Raw genomic sequence first — 27,165 nt, 5'->3', positions numbered from 1 at the left:
AGGGACCGGAAATCGATGTGAGACGCCATTTAGAAATCCAATATGGCGACTTCCGGTTACATAAAAACTTGGAAATTCTGCCAAATACCCCACAATATGGATATTTTTGGAATCGGAGTGACGTATAGAGACCGGAAATCAATGTTTGATGCCATTTTTAAATCAAAGATGGCGACTTCCGGTTACATAAAAACTTGGAAATTCTGCCAAATACCCCACAATATGGGTATTTTTGGAATCGAAGTGACGTTTAGGGACAGGAAATTTATGTCTGACGCCATTTCGAAATCCAAGATGGTGGCTTCCGGTTACAGAAAAATTAGCAAATACCACCACATCACCCCGATTCTTAAGATACCCATATTGTAGGTTATATAACATTATTTTTGTGTTTTTTATGTAACCGGAAGTCGCCATATTGAATTTCAAAATGGCGTCAGACATGGGTTTTCAGTCCTAATAAGTCACCCCGATTCCAAAAAACCCATATTGTGGAGTATTTGACAGTATTTTCCAGTGTTTCTGTAACCGGATGTGACCATCTTGGATTTCAAAATGGTGTCACACATCGATTTCTGGTCCGTACACGTCACTCCGATTCCAAAAATACCCATATTGTGGGGTATTTGGCAGAATTTCCAAGTTTTTATGTAACCAGAAGCCGCCATCTTGGATTTCAAAATGGCGTCAGATATCGATTTCCGGTCCCTACACGTCACCCTGATTCCAAAAATATCCCTTTTGTGGGGTATTTGACAATATTGCCAAAAACCTCTTTTTACGAAGTAAATCCCAAATAACGAGGTTTTTTTTTACGAACTAATTCGAGTTACGAACCCCCGTTTTGGTTCGTAAATGGAGGTTCCAGTGTATTCGTTTTTACATTAGGTAGTCAAATTGTTCAAAGTTGTGATAAAATTAGAGATTTAGGAATTATTCTTGATTCAACATTAACATTTGTGGATCATTATAACCAAGGTTGCAAATACTCATTTCAGCTAAAATAATGTTTTCCGAAAGAATAAAACCAAAAGATGCTATGATGACATGTTTTACTTGTAACTTACAAGAAGAGGTTACAAAGTATGTATTTTAAACATAAAACCTGTAAATTTTGCTTTCTATGAGTCACAATCAGCGATTTGCTGATCGCTGAGTGAGTGAGTGAGTGAGTGAGTGTGTGAAAAATCATTGATTGGGACTCTCATGAAGTGAAATAAACAGGTTCAATATGTCAAACACATTCTTTGCAACCTCTTCTTGTAGCTCATCAATTCAAAATATGATCATAGCATCTAATTGTTTCATAATTTAAAAAAACGTTGTTTCTGCTGAAATGAGTATTTGCAACCTTGATTATAACACAATAATTCATACAGCAGGCAATATGCTTAATTTTGTTACCGGTTCAATGCTCGGCACAATATGCTTGTCCAAGGACAAGTTATACTTAAAAGATAAGGGACACAGTTTTGTTTATCACAGTAAATTTCCATTAGGAGTAATCAAATATTTAAAAACACTTAATTTATTTATTGTTCTTGCCCGGCTCGATATATTTCTTTCAAATGTACAATAGTTTTAAGTTACTATTTCATGTGTTATGTTTCCTTCACGGGGTTTGTTTTCTATGTGTATTTAAAAAAACAGTCAGTTAAATTATATTATTCAATTTGAAACACATATAAGGCAGACTTGAAAACATAATTATACATTGCTGGACTTCCGTGGTCATAACCTGAAGAACCGGCTACACAACACATAATGAAATACCTAACCCTACATTAAAAAAAAACCAAATAACAAGTCACCCAGCACTCTTTTTTGAATCATGTAAGTCTTTGCATGTTGACAAAATAAGAACCAAAAAACAAAAGATAAAAAAAAAACAATCTCGTAAACACACATAATAAAAGTGGTGTACGGTTTACTAGATTGCTATTACTGTAAACGATAAAAAAAGACGACAAAGACCACACTAAACCATTTACCCTACAAAAAAGAACTAAAAGCTCTTGAATGCTGCTTCATGGGAATAAATGTTGAGACATCTCACATCTCACCATGGCAAACAATGCGTCTTCGTAGTCCCGGAGATATATCAAAGGAGATGGAAGAGGAGAGAGAGGAAAGGACGAGGAGTGGAGCATCTAGGAGGTTGAGAGGAGATGAATTGTAGAGATCCGGACAGTTGAGCTTGGTTCGTCGAAACGATCAGAAGTGCGCAAAAAAAAAACACTATATCTGCTATCGGGTGTTCAAGTGACAGTGGTTGGTTGAAGGTCACGAGTCAACCTTGGTGAAGTAACCACGAAGTCAGTGAAGTGTGATACCGGGGTACTATTACGGCCCCTAGCCTGGAGGATACATCGTGGAAGACTACGATCGTGTGACTGTACCGATCGGGGGCGTCAACCTCGGTGGGTCCAGATCATTCGCTGCAAGTCCGGCGTGTTCGAACCCCTCTTCGGTGATTGGTGTGGGGAATATCCACGGAATTCCCCCTGGAACGTCACCCGGAGGGTTACTGTTGGACATCATTCCAGGACGGACCACAAGTAAGCCCCTGCTCAACACCCTACGGTGCCGGTGGTCAACGAGCCCCAACCGCTACTTCGTTGGATCACACGCGACGTGGAAGCTAGAACGGACGTTTTGGAAGTTAGGGCCCATTAAGGTCCGGCGGGTCCGCCCCCGCTTATTGGGCTCCTGACCTATGAGTTCACTTCCCGTCGGCGGGCACACGACGAACCCTCTCAAGATCACCCCGGACAGAAGAAGCATCGGGCGTAGTCACAGGCGGTAACCAGGAACTGCCCGGAGACCACGTTTTTGGCATCTAACCTGCATTCAACAAAGGTATGAGTTTTCCCTTCCTCTTCCTCCTCGCATGCAACGGACCAAAGGGCCCCATCGGATGCAGCAACGGCCGCAACGAGCTCACCCTCCAACCTATGTATCTTGTTGGAATAAAATTTAAGAATGTTTAAGTGAAATTTCTATTTGTTACTTTATTTCTATTTTCCGAGCCTAAGGATGACTTGTCTTTGTTCTGCTTTATTGTGTCTTTGTCCACCAGTTTCTGAGTCCTCCTCGAGCAAGCCAGCCGACCCTGAGTGGATAAACCACGGGCTAGACGATAATTACAATTTTATAAAGCGTTTTGGTTTCCACTTTAAAGATCCTTACATAATTAAAACATATTATATATTGCAGTGTTTTTTGGTCACCTTATATGAAAAGGCACGAAGAACGAATAGAGTCAATTCAAATGCAATTTTTATTATATGCACTACGTAAATTGGGATGGACAGAATTTCCTCTCCCATCTTATGAAGCTCGTTGCTTGTTAATCAACATTCAGTCATTGAAAGAGCGTCGGGATTATGCTATGGTCTCTTCCGTGAACAATAAATATTGCTTCGCAACGCATTGACCCAGCTTATTTATTATCAAGACTTAATTTTTATGCACCTTCTCGTCAATTGCGTAATCGACATTAGATCGTCACCGCAGTAACTATGAGAAATATAAATCGATAAATCAGATGATGTCTCGAAATGGGGAAGCATCGCTCGCGAAGCCTGGTGAAGGACAAGAACCCCGGTGAAGGAAGCTCGGTGTACCTACATCCAACAGGTTTGCTGTTATCCCCATGGATGGGAATATCCAGCCAGCTGTGACGGAAAAACGCAGCAAGAAGAGGAAGAAAACTCGGGGCCAGTCCGATGGCACGATTGGTCGACGATGTCTCTGCGACGAACGAAGATTTCGGTGACGCTGCTGAAAATGCTGCCGACATGAGCGTGGCAAGAGTGAAGCTACCTCCACTGGTAGTGAAAAATGCCCATCTTAACGAGCTCACACTTCCAGAAGGGAACGGTGACGCTCAATGTGCTGAAAGCCATCCGCTCCATCAATTCCATCATCATCCGCTGGGAGCCATATCGTGGTGGCCATCGCGATGCGACTCAGTGCCAACGATGTCTGAACTTTGGAAACGCACCCGATACTGCAACATTAAGCCACGCTGTGGAAATTGCGCTCAAAACCACGCCACCACCGAATGTGCTACGGATGAAGCTGTGGCGTCCAAATGTGCCAACTGTGGTGGTGCTCACCAAGGATCTGACAAGCAATGCCCTAATCAAACCAGGACGAAGGAAGGATAAGGCTCCAGCTTTCAGGGCGGAGGACTTTCCGCCTCTTCATGGACAAGCGAATTCACGGGTCCGATCACCCCCCCCCCCCCCAGCAAAACGTTGCAAAACTTTGACAGCTTCTTAAGATTTGCTATACTTATATATAAACCAGGACACTTGTTGAAAAATGTTCCTGCTTTAAAGTGCGTGCATCTAACTCCAAATGTATGCGGTCGTATTTTTCCTCCTACGTTATGAAATGAAATCAAAGTTTAATGCAATTGGTTCAAACAATAAATTTTAATGGAAAAAAATGGTGGATACATTTGTTATCTAATTTTATCATAGAGAAAGAAAATTGAAAAAATACCCATCAAAATTTAAAGAAATAAACAAGTATTCGATTTAAGTTTCTCCAATTTTTGGTTAACACATGGCAGCTTTAAAAATCGTTTTTAGATTGCAGGTCATCGCTTTAAACATCTTCAAAAAATGTCTCCTTTTTTATTATAATTATAAATAAAGGTATATAATTATAAAAAAAAACGTAAATTATTATGGCAATACAAAGACATAAGTTTAAGAGCGCTAAGAAGACATAGGATTATAAACCACGTAAGAAATATGTTTACAGAATTGACTACCCCCTTGATCTCCTTTCTCATTTTTCAGCTGGTATAATTAGTTTGACAGATCGATGTCGTACTATACCACTTTAAATCACTTGAAAAAACGTGCATGTAAAACCCCTCCCCCCCTTAACAACCTCTCCCCCTCCCCCCTTAACATATCCCGAAAAAGACATGGACTTTGACGATAATTTTTTTACGGGAAATAAATTTTAAGCAAACCACAATTTTGTATAAACAATTATTTTTTTACATGCAGAGCCAACATTTGCAAAAAAAAAATTGCTCAACAGGAGACATACACTAGCGGCGCCAGTGGTGTAGTGGTAAGCGTGATTACCTCTCACCCAGCAGGCCTGGGTTCAATCCCAGTCGGCGCCGCTGGGATGTTCTGAGGCATAACATCTCTGATCACGCCTTCCTTCGGATGGAAAGTAAAGCCGTTGGTCCCCGGTTCATGAGTTGATGGGTCGATAGGTAGGGTCCAGGTGTGGGAGCTGCCTCCCTGGCGTCGGTAGCATTGGTGCTCAGCACGGAAAACAAGATCGACGGAAATGAGAAATCCTATCAGGTTCTATAAGATATACATCAGCACTGCTTTCCTGCCTCAGGTCATTACCGCCTCGGACGGCGTGGCACTTGGTCCTGCAGCAAGCAGGACCAAGTCAGTGACTAAAGGTGGATCACGGCGTGACCACAATGAAGAATGCGACACAATGAGGAATGAGGAAAAGCAATGCATGTAAACCCTCTCTCCCCCTCTCTCTGGCGGGAAATCCTGAAAGTTGCGGGGCTTAGAAAATATGTTTTGTGCAGAATATGTAAAAAAGGAGGGACTTCAGATGTATTTTTTCTGCAAAATATGTAAAAAATGAAGGACGTCGGATGTTAACCTAAATGCATATATCATGCATCATAGATAGAGATAGATGGATAGGTTCTACGTCATACTGCGGTCGTGTCTAGGACACAACCCTTTAATTTTTTATGACCAAGTTCCACATATGTTATGTGCTAAAAGTCTCCTTAATAAAGATATAAAAATGGAAAGGAAAATCATTCGAGGTACGTGTAGGGTTCTTCGTGAAATACATTCATAACTTTTATACTAGCATACTTTATTCATTAATCATGCGATAGTTTTGAACTCGCGATACTTGCGAATACGGATCCTTGGTTGATGATACATTAATTTGAGGAATGAAGAAAAGGTGACGAAGAAAGGTGAAGGTAGGGATTTTTAGAATAACAGACAGGGAGTAAAGGAGGTGCAAATTATCTGGGAATATATAGGGGACAATGGTATACAACGCACCTCCTGGGCAGAACGCACCAGCTGACTTTCATTTGTGTTTTTCATGGCATTTACGTAACTGTTTTGTTGTCTTATCAAGCAGCACTTGTAGCATAGCATCTGAACTCAAAATCCTGCATGATAAATCCTAGAATTGGATTAAAAATTCCAAGAAAATCTCAAAATAAAACGAAATAGTGCGTCCTACCCCGGGAGTGCGTTATGTACAGTTCTCCCCTAATATAGTTATTGTCTGGATAATCGTGAAGCTGACTACGGCTTAATCATACAGTACGCATGTCGGCTGCGGGGGATACCGTTCAGTATGTGAGAGTTTACGACCTACCACCAGAAGTCCCAGATAGCGATTGGTGCTAGGTAAATACGGTGCCGTAAAGCGTGTAGTACGGGAGAAATTTCCAGCCACCTTGAGCCTCGATTTGTTGACAGGTGTACGGGAAATTTACATGAACGTAGAAAGGAAGCTTCCCAACTCGCTGCATTTCCTCAATCGTAATGGGAATATATTCTACCAAGCATCAGCAACATGTTTTCTAGAACTGCATTCTTACACTAAAGACCAGTTACGAAATCCTCTCGCAATCTTAATAGTCAGCTTGCCACATGGCATCGCATCCCATCGGTTCTCTCGCATGGTCGGTTGCGGTTTTCCTCTTTATAATGCCCGTCAACAATAAATCATTCTCTAATTCGAATGCAAAACTAATCCTTCTCACACGAGCAAAAAAAAGGCTCCAATTACACCTCGCTAAAGGTTACGTATAATCCTTGTTTGCTCGTTCAAACCTAATACCACTTCAAAGAGGCCACGGTGCGTGAAATTTTTAAGAATTGCTCTCTCGAAAGACCTCGCTTAAAAATGCGAGAAAAATTAGCTGGCGCCAGAGGCGTTCCCTACCGTTCTGCCGTCTGTATTGTGTTTTGAGTGTATGTTCGAATATCCTTGGACAGGATCAACCTCCCTCTCGCACGCAAGGATCATTAATGCCGACACATTTCGGGGTCAAATTATCTCGTTAATTTCTGAATGCGTAAATTAGGCATCGCTTCTCTACCCGGTTACTTGCCCAAAGCTCAGCCGTTTAGTAGATCATTTTTCTTGCCTTCTGCTCGAGACCGAGTGCCGACATGCTGCAAGATTTACTGTAGGGCAGCGAGACAGGACCGGCACAAGTGTTTATTTTCTTTTCGGTTCTCTCTATTAGACACTTATTGCAGGGCCGCGATGTCAGTCTTTCAAGTGTTGCCGGGAAACAAATGTGACTTTAGTTACACACATTAAGCCGATCGTATTGGGAGTTTAGGGTGGTTGTTTTCATTTTGCAGAACCGTATTATAATTTGAAGAAATAATTCGAATATGATTTGAGGTAGTCATGTATTTCAGGAAGTGTCTTAAATAGAATGTGCTTCCAAATGTGTTGCGTTCTAACTTGAACTTTTGCCTCCTTTCAAGGATGCTTCCACTCACTTCTCATTTATGAAATACCGTGGACACCCGGTAATCTTAACACTTTTTGCACTCCGTGTAATCTAAAACTGTTTCAAACGTCAATTAGCTAATGGAACGGAGTAATGAAATACAACATTGTTAAATGAAACGCAGAATTCAAGAGCAAATTTTCATTACGTCGAATGTAACAAAGGTAAACAAAGTCGAGCTATCAGTGTCAATCGATTCTCCTGCTATTACACTATATACTGTCCGAATATAGGATCAAATCCCATTTTTAAATTTATTTGCCAGCCAAACTGCTTTTTAACGTAATCACCTTCCGATCAAAATAGTTTTCGATGTTACTTAAGTCACCCAATTTCTATGGAGATGCCGTTTGACTTATGTAACAGCGCTGAGAAACCCGTGAAAAGTGTACGTTCGTCGTTTCGCTTTCTCATTATTAAAGTGAATAAATCGAACTGTTTGTTGCTAAGATGATTTCGGTGGTCCTAAAATGATGAATGGGCTGCACGTAAGGAGACGTAATTGATAATTCTCCCGAATATCCTGGTAAATACACTTTGACTTAAGTAACAATAGGGGCCACCAAACGACGTATAATAACTTTTGACTCAAAAACCAGTATTTTTTAGCATGAAAGCTAGCGATTTGCATTTGTATGATTAAAACCCTGCTAAATATGTTAAACCTTGCTATCACTATGAGATTATATGTGTTTACTTGGAAATAGGAATAATTTTTCGGTCATCACAACAAAACTTTATTTTTCTCGGATTGGTGCGAATGTTACTTACGACATAATGAAAATTTGCTCTTGAATTAAAACAAAACAGCAAACAAGACTACATGAAACACGATTTTTTATGCTCATAGGGTTACTAGAAGTTCAAATTAAAAATGAACCCAGTAAATATGAATGAAGTGTCGTTCAGATTAGCGGTGGTCCACGGCTGGGACGAGACTTGACAATCGGGTAGCGATTTCGAGCCAATTTGCTGCCAAATCCCAGCCAGGTTCTGATTGGTCGATTTGACAGTAGCAATCGTGGAATAAAAAGGACAGAGGGATCGCATCAATCTGACTGGCAGTGATGCCAGAATCAATGTTGACGTGAATGGCATTGTTAATTGTTTATACTTGCGAAAAAAAAGTTGAAAAATTGAGTGCACTGCGTGTTTTAAGCCGATGAATATTGTTGTTTGCTTATGGTTGTTTTTATTGTGTTGAGCAAAAATGATGTACAAGCTGCTAAACTGCGGTAGAAACTCCGAATAAAATCCAAATTAAAAAAAGAACAAGTAATTTTAAATTCCTGGCATCATTGGTCAACTCCGTCAAACACCACGTAAAACTTTCCGAAGGGCATTCTTCAAAAACATTAAGATGCGTGAGAAGCTCGATTGTCAAGTCTCGTCCCGGGTCCACAGTATACTTGCAACATGTAAAAGAAGTTGTATACCTAGTACTTTTTTTATTTTTTGTATAACGAAGCGAATCAAAGCAACCTTGCCTGTTTTACGTCTTCTGATCTTCAAGCTTTTAAAACATCTCTTATTATATGATCACACAAGTGACAAAAAAAATCATCTGGGTAAAAATGTGACTACCCTAACGCGCAGCTTCCAATCTGACTTACAGCAGCGTGTCGGCACTTTCAAGAGTAGGGTAGGGGAAAACAGCCCGAACGCACCTCGGGGAAAAACGCCCGATACGATGTTTCATAGCATTCCCGTTTTTAATTCATAAAATTGACTCTAAGCCACATTGCTAGTTTAGTACTTACACTACCATTCCTGCACACAAAATCCGAGAATTAAGAGTGGACTAGCTATGAAAAACCACATCGGGCGTTTTGTCCGGGGTGCATTTGTCCCCTGTTCTACCCTACAGGATTGCACATTCACGCTCTATCTAGTAAACCTTGCCGGGCCTCTCCGTTGATAAAGCGTATTTCGAAGTGGGTACGCTTTGCGTTGCGCGTGAACATGATCCGATGATTTATTTTGTGGTCAAAACATGTGTTTGTAGGAAAATAAAGACGGGAATAGTTGGTTCCTGCCATACTAATGCCGAATAAGAATATGACCTAGGAGTTGAGTAGCTCGTTCATGATTGTGCCATTGCCGTCGTGACGTCGTCGTCCACACAGTTGGAGAATCGATGCTCGTATAGCGCAGTCGGGTGCCAAGAGGTCAACTCCGGATTTTGCCGTTTGAGAATTTATCGCTTCTGAAAGTCCAAATGGCGCACGGGTAGTAGGAATTTAGTATTCATATTCGTTGTTGCTTTATGGCTATTCACGTCAGTTGGCTATTAATTGTGTATTGCTATGAAATTTATGACAAGTGCGATCAAAGATGCGTGCCGACGTTGGATTAGCGAGCGAGTTCTGTTTTCGGTTCGTAGATCAAAGCATTTCAAACAATTAGGAAACTTTGATTTTAAAACTGCGTTTTTTATATGCACCCACGAGTAATTAATTTGACATTAAGCCAATCCTATAAAATTTAGCTTAAGATTTAGGGTGGAATAAGTTTTCATACATTCAAATATTTTAGGATTCTCCTGAACGATGACTGAAAAAAGTAAATCATTATAATATAAATCTTAAGATGTTCCATCATCGAGGAGCTGGAAATAGATTTGAATAATTTATATCATTTGATCCAGCCTGAACGAAGACTGAAGAATGTGAATCTAAATATGTTCCATTGTCGAAGAGCTGAAATTAAACTAAAATGATTTAAATCAATAGATACAATAATATTTTTATCACAGTTGTCCCTGGCATTTGCAAAACCATGAGATAGCTTGAAACCAGGTCTCATGGCCTATGTGGATCTTTACCCAAACCTGAAAGATGCACACCAGTGTTGCCAGGGGTGACGTGGGCCAAAAGTGTATTTGAACTCTCTAGTAGTAGCATATTAAATTTTAATTCGTGAACAATCATGTATTTATATGGTAATTTTATTGTGCTGAAATGTATGTTACACACACGGATAGAAATCTCCTTATACCTTTTGGCAAATTTCCATTGCTGATTATTCATAAAATGTATAAGTCAACTAATAAGCAGACGCCTTGCAAAAAGTTAATAAAGATCATGTGTCAAATGAAATGTATAAGCGGTCACACATACCTTTCATGCATTCTAATAGGACCTATGTGGTTTGTTTTATGGAATGTATAAGGCTGATGCTTTGGCAAAAATGTATAAGTGAAACACATGAATTAAATAATTGATTTTCGTTTCGTGCACTATAATTGTCACAGAATATCTGTGAAAATTTTCAAGAAAACTGTGAAAAATCACCGAACTGTTTACCGAACGTTCAGTTGTTGAGAATTTGGTAAAATTTCACTGAAATCTATGAAATATTGTCTTGATTGTCTAGCACTGCTTTCCTCAGATATTCAACTGGCCTTTGCGCACAAGAAGCAATTGGCTTCAGTATTTTTGGACATTTTTAGAAATATGAATCCTTGGTAGACGTGTTTTTGACGTAGAACTACGTCTTTGTCGACTATACTGGGGTGCAAATCAAAAAATATGTGTGGTGAAGGAGTGTTAGGTTTTGAACGCTTGTAACTTTGTCATTTATAGATGAAATTAAAATCCAAATACGCCAATCGATAGGATATTACATTACGAACCTGTTGAAAGAAATATTTTTTCAATTTTTCTGTAATTAAACTTTTGAAAATGTACAAATGATAATTTTATTACTGATTACTGATAAGCCTTTTTCCCAAACCCAGTCATCATAAACGAATACCACTTGCACATCATTCTGCTTGAACCTGAAAAGATATAAATCAGCGCTGCTCTCATGCCTCTGCTCATTACCGCTTCGGACGGCGTGGCACTAGGTCTTGCATCAAGCAGGACTAGGTCAGCGGCTAAAGGTGGATCACAGCGTATCCACCAAAATGAGGTTTGAGACTTGAAAAAACTGTAAAACCCTCTCCCGCTTAACAACCCCCTCCCCCTCCCCTTCCCCCTGCGATGTCCTGCTGGATTCCAATCCAGCGCTTGCTTGCAGATTTCGTTTCCGCCCCGTCGAAGTGTGTGGCCGACCCACCTCCACTCACAACCCTTTAATTTTTTTTTAGCAAAGGCAGGTGTCACTCGAGCCATAACAGTAATTTATAAAATAATGAGCATTTTGGATGGCTCGAGTGACACTTGCCTTTGATAAAAACATATCTACCGAGGATTTATATTTCTAAAAATATCATCTATCAATGAAACAGTCATTGGCCGTCATTGAAAAGCAATGCAACTATGATCTGTCAATCTAATTGAAACTTTTATTGGCTCTGTTGTCATGTGAATTTTAGCTATAACGGCCTATTTTCTGATTTTTATCTCTCAATCTATGGATTTTACACGAAAACTATGTTTAAACGAAACTTCTAGAATAGTATAAGGAACATTATGCCGTAGATTACACATTTTTATATCATATGGGTGGAAAATTCGTAGAACAAATACTTTAAAATTCTTCACTTTTAAGATATCTTCGAGCATGAAACTAAGTCAAACTTCAATAAAATCACTTTGAATAATCAACCTTTGGTCACAAAGTTGGTACACCCAACCGGTGGATGTAAGATTCGCTTACAATTATGTGGGATTCATCATCAGAGGATGTAAGTGGAGACCGCATGAACCGAGGATGCGATATACCTAGCTGCGGTCCAATGCAAGAAAATTGGAGACCAAAAAATTTAGAGTGTATTAGTGAGGTAAATTTATTATGTCGAAAAAAAAAATAGGAAAAAGGTTGCCGACTGGACTCGAACCACGAACTTTGCGATTATCAGACCTGCGCTTTCTCCACTGCTCTCTCCATGCTTCTGAATAAGTATAGCCTAAAAGCAAACATGAAGCGCTCATTTTCTCGCATACTCGACTTCGTATGCTTTTTCTGCTGGATAGATTCGAGGCAAGTGTGTGCGTCGTTCTACAATGTTCTACAATGTGCGTCGTTCTACAAGCTTACTGGTATAGTCGAAAGCGTAGATAGAACACGAAATAAAAAAGGCAAAAAACCATTACATCGCCTGCATGGTCAATTTCTAACATTCGTTGCGATGTTCATGAACAGAGGATGATGCGTGTATTAATCAAATTATCATGCGCCATGCCCAGGACCAATAAAAATACAACCGAATCGATCGACTCTCCTCCCACTTTTAGTCTTCTCAAGTAAACGATCCTATGGTATTATTACATTCTCCATATATTTTTCATTTTTGCTCTGCTGGCTCACAGATAATTACAATAAAGGGTGTCCACGATGAAATTGCCACACTATGAAATTGCTCTAACTTTTTAACCGTTGGGTAGAATGTAATGAAAATTTGGGTGGATTTAGTTCATAGTGCATTATTTACATCCTGCAAGTTTTAAAGTCCTGTGATCAAAACTCGCGGAAATGGAGTCGAAAGAACAGCTCGTGCGTGATAAAATCTTGAGCATTCATCACGAGAACAAGGATCTCTCGCATCGTTCCATCGCTAAAACGTTGGGAATCGCGAATTCCACGGTGTCGCGAGTGATTAAGCGGTTCGAGGAACGGTTGACCACCGATCGGAAGCCCAGAAGTGAAGGAAAAAGTATTCCGTACAACACCAAAAATCACAACCGCGTAGTTGGGGCCTTCAACCGAAATCCGAACGCCTCCGTTAGGGATGTGGCTAAGAAGCTGCACCTAAGCCGAAGTTTTGTCCAGAAGGCCAAAACTAAGGCTGGGCTTCGAACGTTCAAGGTACAAAAGGCCCCTAATCGCGACGAGAAGCAGAACAAGTCCGCCAAAACCCGTGCCAGGAAGTTGTACCTCAACATGCTGACGAAAGATGAATGCTGCATCATGGACGACGAAACATATGTGAAGGCCGACTTCAAACAGATCCCCGGCAACCTGTTTTTCACGGCCAAGGATAAGTTCAGCGTTCCGGAGCATGTCCGCACTCAGAAAATGTCCAAATTTGCGAAGAAATTCCTGGTTTGGCAAGCCATCTGCACGTGCGGGAAGCGGATTGCACCTTTCGTGACCCAGGACACGATGAACGGACAGGTGTACATAAAAGAGTGCCTCCAGAAGCAGCTGCTTCCTCTCCTGAAGGCCCACAACGTCCCAACAATCTTCTGGCCGGATTTGGCCTCATGCCACTACTCCAAGGACGTGCTGAAGTGGTATGCGGACAATAAGGTCAATTTCGTGCCGAAAATGTTCAACCCTCCCAACACTCCGGAGCTCCGCCCCATCGAGAAGTACTGGGCGATTATGAAGCAGCACCTTCTTAAACGACCTAAGGTAGTGAAGACAGTCGAGGAACTGAAGAAAGTATGGGTTTACATGCAAAAAACGGTTAATTCACAGGTTGTGCAGAAACTTATGGCAGGGGTTAAGGCCAAGGTGCGGGCATTTGCGTATGGACTGTAAATAAAATACGAGTAAAATGGTAAAATGAAGTTTAATAGTTATTTCTCAATCCCTGAAAATTTGATGGCAATCGGATGAAAACTCGAATTTTGCGAATCAATTTTGTGTGTGGCAATTTCATCGTGGACACCCTTTAAGCCAAGAGACCAGCTCCAACACTCTAGGCAAACTTAGGCCGACATTAGGGACGTTAACGCTATGTTGTTAAAGTCGATTTATAATTATGAATAGTACAATATAATCTAAGGATAATACAACGATTTATTGATTTTCATAATTCAAGCTCAACAATGCATTATGCATCAAGCAGAACAATACATGATGCATTAATGCATTAGGTCCTAAGTAACATTGGTCTATTCACTTTATCGACTTTGTCTTTCGTTAATAACTTGGATACTGAACCGTTTTTTGTGGTGTTTGTTGTATACAATGCTAGATCTTGTTTCATAGATCTGTCTGCTAAAATTAGCTGGGACTGTCTTAACATGGTCATGAGGATGTAAAGAAAAAGCTGACAAAGAGAATCTGTCAATGTTACTTAGGACCTAATGCATTGTTCAGCTTGAATTATGAAAGCATTATCTAGGAGGAGGGATGGACGGTTTAAAAAGCATATTTTTTTTTTATCTCCGTGGATTATTAAGGGAAAGTTCCCGCTCTGGAAAAAATAATTACGATTAACTACGGTTTTTTTTTTCTAAAAATGGTGCAAAAAAATTTCAAAACCCTAAACATATCACCTTTTTTCTTATTTTTAAATAAAATTCACGTGCAAAAACATTTTTTTAAGTCATCATGGCATAAAGTTGGACTTTAAAAACCACAAATCGTCGAACTTTCGGTTTTGCTAAGAGACCCATTTTTTTTTCATGATGAGATAAATAACATATCCCTACAGGTAAGTTTTCTCAAAAATTAAAGCAAAAAACGAATTTTCTTGGATTTTTGATAAATTTTTCCAAATTTCTTTGAAAAATTAAAACGTACCGAAAAAAAATATATTTTCGGGGTGGTAAACATGCTGGAGGTGGCTGGGTTCAATTCCCGATCCGGCCTAGGAATTTTTCGGGTTGGAAAATTTCTCGACTTCCCTGGGCATAGAAGTATGATTGGACTTGCCAAACAATTATACCAATGCAAAAATGGTACAGGCATCGAAAGCTCTCAATTAACAACTTTGGAAGTGCATCTAGAACACTAAGTTGAGAGCACGCAATAAGCTAATGTGCGATATGCAACAAGCTTTAAATGCGAAGAAGAAGAAGAAGAAGACTCTGGAGACTACGTGATGGCCCATCGAAAGATCCGGAACATCCCTAAAAGTGCTCAATTCATGAAATTGATCCTAGAGCTCCACGATTTTCTATAAAGCAATCATAGACATCTTATCACAATCAAATTGGAGTTTTGAGTTTTGACCAGACAATTTATACTGGGGACAACAAAATGGTCCATTAAAAGATCCGGAAGATCATTAAAAGTGATTAATTCATGAAACTGATCCTAGAGCTCCACGGTTTTTTTTTCGAAACCACTCATAAATTCATATTAATAATAACTCATTAAGACTGAAAACATCGTGCTTTATTGATTACATTTTGATGTGATGAATTAAAAATATAAATATTGAAGCTAGTCCTTCGTTAACTTGTAACTCCAAAGAAAGATCTACAAGAAGTCAAGAGAAAGGCCATGAAATCCAAGGAATAATATTCAAAAATTCCGATAAAAGTGTCTAGAAGTTATTAAATATTTAAATACCACCTAGAAATCATCCATGATAATGAATAAAAAAATATGTCTATGAGCAGTTCTAAAAAGCCACAGAGTGCTTAGATCAGTTTTCTTGAACTATCCACTTTAATGGATGTTCCGGATATTCTGGAGGACCATCCAATGGACCCTGTGGTCCATTTTCCAGTCACAACTCCGAGTTCATTCTGATGAGTTGTCTTTTATTTTCCAGAAGAGCGTTCATAGTCTCAAGGGTCTATTTTCCGATCATAACTCCGAATTCATAATTATAAGACGGCTATGAGAGTCTACGAAAAAAAATACTGAGTTCTTGGATCAGTTCCATGCATCGACCTCTTTTAAGAATGTTTCGGATCTTTTGGAGGACCATCCACTGCACAATGGTCCCAAAGCCGTATTTAGGAAGACAAAAAGGTTTGCGCCCAAACTGTCAGTTTTTGGTATATAGTGTCTTGGGGAATGTTTCTTCATATTTTTTGGCCGATCTTTTTATGTTAGTGAAATTAGGATGGTCCACAAAATTGGAGATTTGAAAATACAAACTTTTTTTTATTATTTGAGATAGACCAAAGCAACGTTCCAAAAGTTGGAGAACAATCAATTCGAAGCAACTTTGCTCAAGACACCAAATTTCTATCTCTTGTGGTTCATGAGTTATGATATTTTAAACAAGTAGGTTAGGGTGGCCCCTAAAAACATATTTCTTCGAATACCTTTTCATAAGTTCTTTTCTCGTAAAAACCTTGTTTTGGTTACATTTAGAAGGATATTTTTGCTGAAGCAACCAGGCTGCTATCTTATTTTATTATTAGAAAATTAATGGAGATTTTCTTCGAAAAAATGGTTCTATTAAAATGACAATGTCTCTAAATGGAGCAAACCGATTTTCAAACTTTTGATTTCATTTAAAAGATTGTGTTTTTCATTATAGTATTTAATTAAATTAAAAAAAAAAATCATATAATTTTTATCAAAAACTTCAAAAAAATTTAAATTATCATAAGTCATGAACCAAAAGAGATAAAAATTTGATGTCATGAGCAAAGTTGGTTCAAATTGATTGTTCTACAACTTTTTAGAACACTGCATTTGTCTATCTCAAGTAATAAAAGAGGTTGAATTTTCAATTCACCAATTTTAAGGACCACTCTAATTTAAAATCGGTCAAAAAAAGAAGATACCTTCCCCAAGACACCATATACCTAAAAGTGATGGTTTGGGGGTAAATATTGTTGTCTTCATAAATAAGACTTTGGGACCATTGTGCATTGGTCCCCAGGGTCAATTTTAATTCCAAATTAATTCTGATAAGACGCCAATGAGTGGTTTCGAAAAAGCGGACCTCTAAGCGGAGCTCTATGATCAGTCTCATGAATTGACAACTTTTACGGATGTTCCAGATCTTTCGGTGGACCATCATGTAGTCCCCAGAGTCCAAATTCCAGTCAAAGCTACGAAATAATTGTAATAAGACGTCTATGAACGGTTTCGAAAAAAAATGGAGCTCTAGCATCAGTTTCATGAATTGGCCACTTTTACGGATGTTCCGGATCTTCTTTTGAACCATCCTGTAGTCCCCAGGGTCCATATTCAGTTCACAACTCTGAATTCATTCTGATAAGACGTATATGAGTGTTTTCGAAAAATTCACGGAGCTCTAGTATCAGTTTCATGAATTGATCACTTTTACGGATGTTCCGGATCTTCCGGTGGACCTTCTTGTAGTCCCCAGAGTCCATATTCCAGTCGAAACTCCGAATTAATTGTGATAAGACGTTTATGAGTGGTTTCAAAAAATCCGCGAAGCTCTAGGATCAGTTTCATGAATTGACCACTTTTACGGATATTCCGGATCTTCCACAGGACCAGACTTGTGTCCTACCGGAAGCTGAATCGTCCCAAAAGGTGGCCTTTCTGCTTAACAACTTCTGAAAAAAGAACATCAGGAAGTTATCTCTTCAAATTGCCGTACAATCAGTGTTTGGTTCCAATTAGCTCTAATCCCATATGCTACGTGTATTCGTTAATGCCGGATCGACCGTACTATAGGAATCCAGTGGCAGCATCTTGATTGTATTTTGAAGTGATTTTTGTAAAATAACGGTTGATTATCTCAAAACACAATGCTTCTCATTTATTTCCTTCTTGCAACTGCAAAAAAATGGTTCGATTTTGACAGTTCAGATTGATTCGATAATCATTACATCTTCGCCAGACCCAGGTTAGTACTATTCACCTGCCTCGTGGTGCGTGCCTTGCATCTCGTGCATCACGTAAACACTACATAATTCTACGTATTTATGGTTCAGTTCCATAAGGCTTCTAACCCACGGCATGAAACCACACACCTTGAACTAAAGATGCTATCCAACTGCAGTATGTATTGAGAAAATCTGGTGGGAAAAAGGAAGCGCTAATCGCTCAATTTGTATTATACTACCGAAATTAATCAAAAATTGATTATTGATATTTACATAAATATGTCCAAAACGGTGCTTCAGCTGCTTGATTGCTGCCTAATTATAAATTACGACAGACTTTAGGGGTGTGAAGCTTTTCGGTGCGGGACACTAAATTATCGCCAGCCGGCAGCCCCAGCTCTCTCATTCGACACAAATATGATTTTTTAAACTCCTTCTAGAAACTGAGCCTCATAAATATTTTATGATTAACGACGATTGTGCTGCTCAAGCCGAAACAGGCAGCAGCACCTTCGCATGGATTCTTTAATTTTAGTCACGGATGGCGGCGAGTCGATGATTGCCGAGTGAGCTGCGCACTCAAACACGGCTCGCGGGTGGAGAAGACCTAAGGTAGCAGGTCAGCACTTCTTTCGGATGTGTTCGGGACGTTCATAAATCACCGCTTATCCGAAAGAGTTCCAGTCCAGTATTGGTTGCAGTTTTACGAGCACCGTTCTCATTAACATCAGAATAGTCGACTTTCCTTGGCCATGGCGGTGGCAGCATACGCCGGAGATCGATTATTCATACCTAATAACTTAGGCTTTATATCTGCCGGTGTTTTGTGGCCTTTGTTGTTGTTCTGGTTGAGATTTACACCTCGTGGTAATGGATGCGGTGGGAAGTGGATGTGAACGAGAAGGAGTCGAAAATGGCTTAACACCACATTTTCTCAAGTTGTGACCAATAAATGAGTCATAAATCAAGGTAGAGTGATTTGGCTTTTTATTTCGAGGGAAATTAGGCAATCGGCGATGAATTCCTTTCCCATATAGTAACAACACTTTACTAAAGAGTTGAAATCGACTTGAACATTTGAAAATAAACAGATCGAAGGTGACCAATCGTATTTTCTCATTGACTAAACATGCCTGAACCAGTAATCAGGGGTTTGAATAACATCCGGCCAGTTAATCGACAATCACTAATTATCAATCAGTCAAAGTGAGGCATCAGGACAGACTTCACAATTAGCATATCATCGCTTAATCGGTCGTCTTAATTTGCCGATTGTTGCCTCGTTACTTCGATGAGGGTGGTTAATATCAAGCTCGTAAAGGGGCAGGAAATAGTCGAGCGAACTTCCTGTCTGTCGCGATAATTTCCCCCCGACGACAGCACATCCAATTAACGGCCGGACTCGGCAAATCAGTAAATTCCTAATAACTATCATCCTAATCACATCGCGCGAATGACTAAAGCCAATTATGCGTCTCCTCCCGACGAACGGTGACCATCATCCCTCTCCGATTCCATATCGGAAGAGTTATCAGATTCGGTGCATCTGTTCGCAATCAGGTAGTGTCCGCTACGGCATGAGGGTCCTCTTATTCCATTGGGACTCGGTTGTGAAAAATTCCAACTATTTCCTCAACTGAACGAAAATCGGATTCTAGCGAGAGCCATAAGGGCGCCGCCATCGTCAAACAAACTATACAACGGAATATTATGACTGTGTGCGGCGTATCTGTTACGAAAGATCTTCTCCGTTCGCCGTTGTTGTTTTGAGCAAACAAAACACCTCGTTAGAAGCGGATTATGATTGAAAGCTGCTGATAACGATGAAAAATAAAAGTGCAAAAAATAAAAACGATCAGAGGGTAAGCCAGTTTGAGTTTTAGTGAAATTTTAATGATCTTTTTTCCTACCCATCATGAACGCTAGTTACCGTAACTCTACGACACATGTTTAAATGCACTGCTATGAATGTGAAATCATAATCATTTTTATAGGGGTGCTTTTCTGCTTTGATTCTATCTTAATCTCGATTTTTAGAAAGCTGGCTTATTTGAATGCGGAAATCTACCAGCATGATGAATTTAAATCTTCGAGTACCACACTGAAAATTAACTCGACAAATTTTTCAAAATGATGTAAGTTCGGCAGGTATATCTCTTAGCGGAAGCTGAAGTGAATCTATCTAGTAATCTAGTGCGCTAGTGCACAATATCACTCAAAAATAATCACAGCGAATACTCACTTCCGTTTATACAGGGTAGCTGAACACACCTATTTTTAACTGCCGTAAACCAGCAAAATTTTGCTTGATTTCGCCGAGCTGTAAATACAGTAATTCATCCAGCAAAATATGATTGCTGAACGACCAGCAAAATACATTGTCGCAGAAGTGACAGCTCTTTACTGTAAATTCAGTAAAATTTCACTACTTCTTTCAGCAGAAAATAAGTAAACTGTGTTATGCATGATGATTATTTATTTAAAAAAAAGCACAGTAGACATTTGATTGCCGTTATCTTTTTTCGTCTTGCTTTTCAATTGTCTAATGTAGGCAGAAACTCATGAACATTTGGGGAAAATTGTTCGCTGAAAACAAATGGATAATATTTCTGAATTGAATGAATGATAAATTTGAATAAGTTACTTCATTATACCTGGTAAATGCGGCTAGTAATCAATCCTCCGCCAAGAAGGAAGGTTGCTGAAGCCACCACCATCGGTGGTGTCAGCACTGTAGCCTACAGTTTTTATGCTGTGTTTATATGTGCATAGACGACACGTATGCGTTAAAAATCTTATATGAATAATCATTGATGAAACTTGAATTTTTCATGATTAGCTTGCCTAATTGAAAAATTAAAATAATAAATGTTTAGTTCCTACATTTACGCGTTTGTTGACCATTTATCACGATTATTTTGCCGCGCAACAAATCAAAATTCTATGTGGACGGAGCATAATTTCTCAATGTATGCATCAGCTGTCTGAGATTGGCAGATAATCGAGCCAAAAAACCAACAACTTTGGCTTCAAGCAAAATGTTCGTGGATGACGTTTCTGCCACCGGAGTGCTAGTAATGTGCACGAAGAATTTGTTATAAAGTGCATTTCGATCCATGAAAACAATAAACGCGGGAATATAAAACTTAATACACAACCCTGTTTTGACAGATCATGCGGGTAGCTGAACAACTAGCTAAATTTTCCGCATTGCTGGTTATTCAGTATAAAGTGTTGATAGCAGAGTAGGAGGAGCGGAGAAATTGTACCTGGTAAGTCTGTTCACTTGCAGTTTTTGGATTCGCAGGACACCAAGGCGGTCACAATCAGGGAATCAAGCACAACACTACTGGTGAGTATTAAAACTTACTTTGACTATATGTTTTTAGTATTACTTCTACGTGAAGTCAACGATTTACATAGTTGAAGATGCTAATTTCAAATAACAGACTGTAGTGGTAATTTTTATACGATAGATGGAGTAGATGAAAGCATAGAGTTGATAGTTCCGTTAGAGTACGGCAGTGTGAAGATTGTATATAGATATTAGACAAGCGAGCTAGGACAATTTTTAAGGAAGGTACAAATCGGTTTTTTCCATCCCTCTTTACCAAACTCCACCCGTGTCCCCTCGAGATCGTCAAGTCAACGATGACAGGAGCACATATCGTGGTAGGGGTAAACAATAGTTGCAATTTCCAAACCTACGACTGGATGCCTTCCTTCAAATAACAACTGAAGTGCGGTAAAAAATCGGTAGAACTGTTTCAAACACACAGTTGGTACATGAGCGGGTCAGTTTTCATCTCTTTTTGCCAGTGGTGGCGGGGGGCGACACCCCTCACCATCCCTCTCCAAAGGGGGAGTTTGGTAAAGAGAGATGGAAACAAACCGATTTGTACCTTCCTTAAAAGTTGTCCTAGCTCGCTTGTCTAATATCTATATACAATCTTCACACTGCCGTACTCTAACGGAACTATCAACTCTATGCTTTCATCTACTCCATCTATCGTATAAAAATTACCACTACAGTCTGTTATTTGAAATTAGCATCTTCAACTAAATTAAAACTTAATTTTTCACTGTGTTCACTCTGCTTTAATTCACTTTACTTGTACCTTATAATTATCAAACTAATCTAAATAACAATTCACTTCACATTACGGTTCAATACGGCAGGCTTTCCAGATGTAAAAAAAGAGCACAACGTGACGTCTCATAGGCCTTTTTATCATGGGTAGACGGAAGCTAGGTGGTTTCCATGTTGCTCAATATGGCGTTTCTTCAAACGCATCGTTGATTTTACGTCGATCTCGTCTAACGAGGGATTCCTATTCGATGTGCGATGAAAACTGAAGTACAGATGGCGCAGACACTCTTTCGTACATCGAACATGCTGGCCCCTTCATAAATATAATTTCTGACGACATTCGAAAAAAATAAACTATGGTTGGTTGTCCCTCGGCATCGCAGGAAGCAAGCGAAGATAGCTGGTCCAGGCATAATATATGCCTTGTATTATTTCATTTTCGGGTTTCCTCGATGTTACGGCTACTGGATGGCGTAGAATCTGTGCGCGACGAAAAATGGTTTGGATAATCTTCCCCTGAAGACGAGTTTGTTGGCAGAGGAAGCAGGCAAATTTTGGATACAGGCCAAGTGTACAGCCCGTCGGAAGTTCGTACTGTCACTACCCGTGTGATTCCATCCGCTCCAAGGTGAAGTTCTGTGATACGTGCTGTAGGCCAGTGCGTTGGTGGAGAATTTTCGTCACGAAGAATTACAAGCCTATCCTTTTCGATGACAACAGGAGGCTTGCACCATTTAGTGCGCAGCTGTAGTGATGATAAATACTCGGTGCTCCATCGTTTCCATATGTCTTGGAAGATTTTTTGCGTCTGCTGCCAATGGTGGAGTCTGTTGAACGGAATTACTGATAAATCTACGTCCGGAACTGCCTTCAAAGATGATCCAATCAAGAAGTGCCCTGGTGTAAGCGGCTAGAAATCAGACGGGTCATCGCTGATCGGGAGAATGGGTCTGGAGTTGAGGCAGCATTCTATCTGAATGAGAAGTGTTTCCATGTCGTCGTAGTCTAGTTTGTGCGGCCCCAATACCCGGAACAGATGTTTTTGAGCTGAAGCAATGGCAGATTCCCAATAACCCTCCGAAATGGGAGGCCTTCGGTGGATTGAAATGCCATTTGATGTCGTTACTGGTACATTCATGGGCGAAACCTTGCTTGAAGTCGTTGTTGCGTAACAATCTTCGAAGTTCGTTGGAAGCACCAACAAAGTTGCGTCCATTGTCGCTGTATATTTCCGAGCAGAATCTTCGGCGTGAAGTAAATCGTCGGAACGCCTGCATAAACTTTGCTGTTGTTAGGTCCACAACTAATTCGATATGTATGGCTTTGGTACAAAAACATACAAACACCGCAACGTACGCCTTCCTTGCTGCTGACCGTCGGTTGGCTGGTCGAAGAAGAATTGGTCCCCAGTAGTCAACACCTGTTACTGCGAACGGCCGGGCTGCTGTGACACGAGCTGGAGGTAGATCAGCCATGAACTGTTCCAACTTTTTGGGGTTTGCTTTGAAGCACACAACGCAGTTGTGGACTACTTTCCTGGCCAGACTCCTGGCCCCTATGAGCCAGTATCGGTTGCGAAGAAGAGTGACGAGAAGCTGTGGGTGTGCGTGAAGATTTCGTTCATGGACTTGTTTGACCAGAAGAAACGAGAATGGGTGGTGTGCCGGAAGCAAAATTTGATGCTTGCTGTCAAATGACTGTTGTGCATTAGTCAATCGACCTCCGATGCGAATGATTCCTTCATCGGACAGAAACGGGTTAAACCAAAGGAGTCTTGATCTGGTAGAAATTGGTCGTCTCTCGCTAAGTTGTGTCCATTTGACGGGAAAAGCCTGCTGCTGTATGAGTGCGATGAGGGTGATTTCTGATGCCTTGATTTCTGCCGAGCGTAGGAAAGCTTCATTTTCACTTGACGTCCTTTGTGTTTTACTGCGACAGTTTCGAAGAAAGCGGTTACAGTAGGAGGTGACACGTAGCAACCGTTGGTAATTGGAAAACGACGGAACAAAATTATCGATGAAAGTCGGCTCTTGATGGACGTTGAGAGCTGCAACTGATACCTTGCGGGCTTCTCGTCGAGTCATAGGAGTCTGTAGATCGTTGTGTAGTCCGATCGGCCACTGATCTGGTTCCAACTGTAGCCAAGCTGGTCCACTCCACCAAAGGGTGCTACTGACAAGAGATTCTGCAGTGGCTCCACGAGAAAGAATGTCAGCTGGGTTTTCTTTCCCTGCGATGTGATTCCAGTTGCAGCCTTCAGTGGCCAACTGTATCTTGGATATTCTATTTGCCACAAACGTTGTCCAGGTGGATGGATGTTTCCTTCCATTGTCGTCAATTATGATAATTACTGCTGTAGCAAGCAAAACTCGTTTTGGCTTGCCTCCTGTAGAAACGTGACTGGAAACTTCAGTTAGAGCCGCTGAAATCGATGCCGATGGTTGGCCGGTTGTAGACTGCACACTTAGAAATACCTAACTTTACACGTGACGGAATCCATCTTTGACATAAAGGAAGAGACGTAAACAAACATGTCATGTTAAATTAAGTGCTCCGAGACTCAAAAGTTCGTTACTCGCCGAAAAGTACGTTTGATTGAACTGAATTTCGCGTCTATTATGACACAATTTTATGTCAAATTTGACGCTCGTATATGTCAGTCTCAGAGCACCTAAATGTACATGAATTTTTCTAAGTGTGTGGACAACGGCGCCCGTTGGTGGAGATGGTTCTGAGGACTTAGCATTGAACGAACTAGATCCAGATTGAGTGCAGATTTGTGTGTGGTGGTGGCCTCTGCACTTTCGACAGGTGCTCGATGACGGACAGTCTCTTGCCTGATGGCCCTTGCGCAGACAATTCCTGCAAAGTTGGTGACGTCGGATCTCCTTATCTTTATCGTCGATGTTCATCTTGGAAAACGTAACACATTGGTACAATGGATGATTTTCAGAGCACACATGGCATTTCCTTGCAATGGCCTGGATTGCCCCGTGGCTGGAAACTGGCCGTGGAACCGGTTTCTTAGCAGGGGTCGGTACTGAAACTTCAGTGGTCTTCCCGATAGTTTGCAGAACAGTGACGCGACGCTGTATAAAGGTTGTGAGGTCATGAAACGTAACAGCTTCCTTCGTGGAACAGTACTCTTCCCAATCTCTCCGCGTAGTAGTGTCGAGACTAATACTTAACATTCGGATCAGGATGAGGTCCCAATACTCCGTCTTCTCTCCAAGCTGCTTGAGTATTTTGACATTAGCCTCGAACTTTTCCACCAATGAGTGAAGTTCAGCCGCTGATTCTCGTTTAATTGGTGAAAATTCGAAGAGCGCATCGATATACGACTGTTTTAGTCTTATTGGATTCTGGTAGTGATCGAGAAGGAGATTCCACGCAACCATGTAGTTGTTGGCTGAGATGGCGATCGTTTGCACAAGCTTTAGAGCTTCACCGGTGAGTGATGAGCGCAGATAATAATACTTCTGTATGTTGGAAAGCTCATGCGATGGGTGGACTAACGACATGAACAGATCGTGGAAATTTAACCATCGATCGAGAGTACCGTCGAACACAAGCAGTATAATATCCGGCAGCCGTACATGGGACGTTGTAGAGAAGGATTGTGAATGTGATGAAGAACTCGACGAAGAACCAGGCGTAGGTGGTGTTTTATTAACGGATAGTAAGAACCCCTTTACTTTAAAATAAGAGGTCTCGAAGGTGATGCGATTTTTCACATGCGCGTCGATATGGGCATCGTCTAGCGTTTCGAGTTCTCCTTGGACGGCATTGAATTCGTTCCAAACGGTGACAAGGTGTTCCAACCTCACGGGCACTTCGTGGCATTCGGTATCTTCCTGGTATTCGTCCACGAACTTCACGACAAGTTGGAATGACGTAAGCAGACTCTTCTGCCTGGTAAAGCAAGCAAAATCCTGAAGAAGTGGCTCACGGATTACCCTGACGTCGTGGTGATTTATTTGGATGAGAAGCTATTTGACGTCGGCCGCAAATTTAACCGTCAAAATGACAGAGTGCTATGCAAACATCGAAATTCGGCTGATCCCAACAACAAATTCGTGTACAGAGTGCAAAAACCAGATTCGGTGATGATTTGGGCAGCAGTTGCATCAAATGGAAATAAATCTCCTGTTTTACGCATTCCGAATGGGTTAAAAATAAACCAGGAGATATATTTTGATACCCATATTATAGGGGTTCCTTCCCAAACACTTCTATGGCCTCTAGAGGCCCTACGGGAACCTGCTCCGAAATGGCCATTCCGGAGACAAACCTTAAACTGGTCATCAAGTGAGCAGAAATTGTTGCTTGAAGGAGATTCTGATACGTTGATATCGATTCCTTCGAAATTTTAGCGAAAGGGGCAAGAAAATGCTTAGTTCTAGAACATTATATAAGAAATCCGGATTCCTGGAAACCAGGCGATTCCGGATGAAAATTGTTGACAATTTTTAGAAAGGGGATAAGTTTTTGAATCCAATGGTGCCAAAAGATTCAAAATCGGTCAAAATGGGCCGCAGTAGCAAGCATTTCAATTTTGTAGGTACCCTTGTCGAGCCCCTAAAAGGTAAACAATGTCAGGACCCCCCCTTTCAAAGCCTCTTGCTGCAATATGGAATCTTTTTACATGAAAAGTTGTCTTGAGTTCTAAGATGTCACTGAATTCTGGTTTCCTGTCGTGAAGATAACTGTATAATTTCTTAACTTGAAATCTGAAAAGGTACCCGGGTACCCTGTCGATCACATAACAGTTAAAAGTCATTGCATTGTCTGTAAGGTCAACTTCTAACATTCGCTACGATGTTCATGAACAGAGGATGATAGGAATTGGAACTAACATGCATTGTAATACATTTTTGGTTTGCGTGTAGAATTGGGTTGTTTAGGGGTATCACATATTCGATATCTGGATTAAAAATGGATCCGAAATCCAAAATTTCATCTATTTTGGTACACTGGAACTATTTTAAATAAGTATAATTACATTAGCAAAAATCACCATCTTAGCGCTCCTTGGTGGGACTTTGTATGGGAGTGAGCTGTCAACGAATAGATTTAGTGTCAACGAACAAAAAATTTAATCTTGATTTGAAAATAGA

General features: G+C 40.4%; 1 pseudogene; it reads left to right on the top strand.

The window, feature by feature from the left end:
• The first annotated feature begins 3,843 nt into the window (after positions 1-3,843).
• Positions 3,844-27,165, top strand: part of LOC135713585 (heterogeneous nuclear ribonucleoprotein L-like) — a 32,632-nt pseudogene continuing 9,310 nt past the window's right edge.

The sequence above is a fragment of the Ochlerotatus camptorhynchus genome, unplaced genomic scaffold (assembly GCF_037179485.1).
Source record: "Ochlerotatus camptorhynchus isolate MF236.1 unplaced genomic scaffold, CSIRO-AGI_Acam_v1.1 ptg000569l, whole genome shotgun sequence".
Taxonomy (NCBI): Eukaryota; Metazoa; Arthropoda; class Insecta; order Diptera; family Culicidae; genus Ochlerotatus; species Ochlerotatus camptorhynchus.
Note: the sequence above shows the minus strand (reverse complement) of the source record. Positions and strands in the feature narration are given on the sequence as shown.